Genomic DNA, 4,253 nt, shown 5'->3' with positions numbered 1-4,253 from the left:
TGAAGCTACACACATTTTAAATGTATTCAAAGCTTTTGCATTTCACAATGAAGTCTTTTAAATTTTGTTATTCATTTCTTACGTTTCATTATGTCCTTTATAATGTCCCTGTTTTTTGTTTTGTTATTTTCTTTTTTTCGAGAAAATTGCCTTAAGGCCAGTTAGTTGTGGGGTGAAATGTTTGCAACTATGCTTATGGCAAGGATGTTTACAAGGCAAGAGCCTGGAACCATGGAATACAAAATTTGAAAGACAAACAATGGAACATCATTTAAGTGATAAAAAATAATGAGTTATCACGCTGTGAGAGGACATGGAGGAAGCTCAAACATGTGTTTGTGAGCATTGTAAAATGAGAGAATCCAGTCTGAAATGGCATTCAGGACAAAGCAGAACTATGGAGATGTCATAAAACATCAGTTACCTGGTGCCGGGGAGAGGTGGAAAGAGATGAATAGTTGGAGCACAGGAGATTGTTCAGGGCAGTGAAACTATTCTGTATGGTACAGTAATGATGTAAACTCACCATTATATATTTGTCAAAACTCATACAACTGTGCACACAAAGAATGAACCCTAAGTTAAAACTATGGACTTTGGTTAATGGTAATATGTCAATGCTGGCTCATCAGCCTCACCACACTGCAAGCTTATCACATGGAGGGAAGATGTCAATAATGGGTCTATGGTGCTGACTGGTTGGGGAGAGGGCTTTCTGCTCAATTTTTCTGTGGACCTAAAACTACTCTGTGTGCTCGGTCGTGTCCAACACTTTGCAGCCCTGTGGACTGTAGCCCATCAGGCTCTCCTGCCCATGGGGTTTTCCAGGCCAAACGCTGAGTTAGAAGAGAAGTGGCCTGGCCCTCAGAGCTGGGTCATGCTGTGCCCCTACCAGACATAAAACACCAGCATGAGGGTCCTCCAATTAGCAATAATCGCACCTCGGATTAACCTCACTGGCTATGATACTGCCACTGCGCAAAGCTGAGGGTCCTCCAACACCATGAGTTTCCAAGCAAGGCCGGGCCACTTCCTAACCGTGTTTGAACACAGACAAAGTCATGGCTTCACAAACAGAGCCAAACACCCCCTTTTCTTGTCTGAGAGGATTGCCTGCTTTTTCTCTCCTCCTTCCATTCCCTCTTCCCCAGAGATGACCTACTGGGATACCAAGTCATAGACTTGCCTCCAGTTTCTGAGGGCACCCAGTCCCTTCTCCAAAGCACACATTAAAGTATACATTCTGCAACAGCTCTCTCTAACCGCCCCTCACTGACACACCCCAAAATGTTGCCTCCTGGGGTTTGGCCTCTTTACCCGCACAAGTTATGAACCTAGTTCGTGTGTTTGGTGGCCTTTGGCTAAAGAGCTTTGACAGAAAGACCGCAAAAGTAACATTTAACCTCTTCTTACATCTAATTTGGTGGCTCAGATGGTAAAGAATCTGCTTGCAATGTGGAAGACCCAGCTTTGATCCCTGGGTTGGGAAGATCCCCTAGAAAAAGACATGGCTACCCACTCCAGTATTCTTGTGAAGAATTACATAGACAGAGGAGCCTGGCGGGCTATAGTCCATGGGGTCACAAAGAGTGTGACCTGACTAAGCGACCAACACTTTCACATATAAATTTGCCCTTGGCGCCCTTTTCAGAACTTTTTTTTATTCCACCCAGATTATAAACTTTTTCTTCTTTTCCTCCCTTCCTTCCTTCCTCATTTTCCCTAATCACAAAATATTGTCCCTAATACCTTACCTGAAACTCTCAGGGGCATATGCTTTGGAGTTCAGACATCTTTGGATATTAAAATGATATCTGTACTGGCTATTATGTGACACTTCCAGGAGTTCTGGACAACATAATTTCTACAGTGAAATATAGGCTCAATAACACTAAACGAGATAAATACAGACTCTGTAAAGGTTGATTATTATAGACTATATCCCAAAGAAAGGCAAGGTCAAAGAATGTTCAAGCTACTGCACAATTGCCCTCACACGATAGCAAAGTAATGCTTAAAATTCTCCAGACTAGGCTTCAACAGTACGTGAACCATGAACTTCCAGATGTTCAAGCTGGATTTAGAAAAGGCAGAGGAACCAGAGATCAAATTGCCTGCATCCCCTGGATCATAGAAAAAGCAAGAGAATTCCAGAAAAATATCTACTTTTGCTTCAGTGACTATGCTAAAGCCTTTGACTGTGTGGATCACAACAAACTATGGAAAATTCTTCAAGAGATGGGAATACCAGACCACCTTACCTGACTCCTGAGAAATCTGTATACAGGTCAAGAAGCAACAGTTATAACTGGACATGGAACAACAGACTGGTTCCAAATTGGGAAAAGAGTACGTTAAGGCGGTATATTGTCACCCTGCTTATTTTACTTATGTGCAGAATACATCATGTGAACTGCCGGGCTGAATGAAGCACAAGCTGGGATCAAGATTGCTGGGAGACATATCAATAACCTCAGATAGGCAGATGACACCACTCTTACGGCAAAAAGCAAAGAAGAACTAAAGAACCTCTTGATGAAATTGAAAGAGAAGAGTGAAAAATCTGGCTTGAAATTCAACATTCAGAAAACTAAGATCATGGTGGTCCCGTCACTTCATGGCAAATAGATGGGGAAACAGTGGAAACAGTGAGAGACTTTACTTTTGGGGCTCAAAATCACAACAGATGGTGACTGCAGCCATGAAATTAAAAGATGCTTGTTCCTTGGAAGAAATGCTATGACCAACCCAGATAGCATAATAAAAAGCAGAGACATTACTTTGCAAAAAAAATATCCATCTAGTCAAAGCTATGGTTTTTCTAATAGTCATGTACGGATGTGAGAGTTGGACCATAAAGAAAGCTGAGTGCGGAATTGATGCTTTTGAGCTCTGGTGTTGGAGAAGACTCTTGAGAGTCCCTTGGATGGTAAGGAGATCAAACCAGTCAATCCTTAAGGAAATCAAACCTGAATATTCATTGGAAGGACTGATGCTGAAGCTGAAGCTCCAATAGTTTGGCCATCTGATGTGAAGAGCTGACTTACTGGAAAAAACCCTGGGAAAGATTGAAGACAGGAGGAGAAGGGGATGACAGAGGACAAGATGGTTGGATGGCATCACTGACTCAATGGACATGAGTTTGAGCAAGCTCCAGGAGATGGTGAAGGACAGGGAAACCTGGAGTGCTACAGTCCATGGGGTCAAAAAGAGTCAGACATGACTGAGTGACTGAACAGCAGCAACAAATAGACTATAGAAAGGCTTGTTGCCGTTTAGGTCAGGCTTTTGTTGCTAAGTGAGTTTGCACCAACTTTATGAGAAACTTTCATTTTAAAGCTTTTTTAAAAAAAATTCTGAACTATAGGTAAGGCCTTGTGGGCTTATACAGATACATAGAGGCATATGTATTATATATATAGGATGAAAATGGAAAATATAAAAAATCGCCAAAAAATAGTCACAATCCAATCATTCAGAAGTAACAGCCGTCAACATTTTACTGTATATACATATATAGAAATAAGCACATATATTAAAAGCACACAGATTTACACATATGTTTGTTTACTTCCCCCTCCAGAGAAATAGGATTATCAGTCAGTCTGTTTGGTCGCTCAGTCATATCTGACTCTTTGAGACCCCATGGACTGCAGCACACCAGGCCTCCCTGTCCATCACCAACTCCTGGAGTTTACCCAAACTCATGTCCATTGAGTCAGTGATGCCATCCAGCCATCTCATCCTCTGTCATCCCCTTCTCCTCCCTCCTTCAATCTTTCCCAACATCAGGGTCTTTGCCAATGAGTCAACTCTTCGCATCAGGTGGCCAAAGTACCAGAGTTTCAGCTTCAGCATCAGTCCTTCCAATGAACACCCAGGACTGATCTCCTTTAGAATGGACTGGTTGGATCTCCTTGCAGTCCAAGGGACTCTCAAGAGTCTTCTCCAACATCATAGCTCAAAAGTATCAATTTTTCAGTGCTCAGCTTTCCTCACAGTCCAACTCTCAGATCCATACATGACCACTGGAAAAACCATAGCCTTGACCAGATGGACCTTTGTTGGCAAAGTAATGTCTCTGCTTTTTAATATGCTATCTAGGTTGGTCATCACTTTCCTTCCAAGGAGTAAGCATCTTTTAATTTCATGGCTGCAATCACCATCTGCAGTGATTTTGGAGCCCCCCAAAATAAAGTCTGACACTGTTTCCACTGTTTCACCATCTATTTCCCATGAAGTGATGGGACCAG

General features: G+C 42.2%; 1 pseudogene; it reads right to left on the bottom strand.

Moving 5' to 3' along the window:
* Positions 1-920: 920 nt before the first annotated feature.
* Positions 921-986, bottom strand: LOC136170193 (U4 spliceosomal RNA; annotated as a pseudogene).
* Positions 987-4,253: the final 3,267 nt, after the last annotated feature.

This window comes from Muntiacus reevesi, chromosome 5 (genome assembly GCF_963930625.1).
Source record: "Muntiacus reevesi chromosome 5, mMunRee1.1, whole genome shotgun sequence".
NCBI classification, from domain to species: Eukaryota; Metazoa; Chordata; class Mammalia; order Artiodactyla; family Cervidae; genus Muntiacus; species Muntiacus reevesi.
Note: the sequence above shows the minus strand (reverse complement) of the source record. Positions and strands in the feature narration are given on the sequence as shown.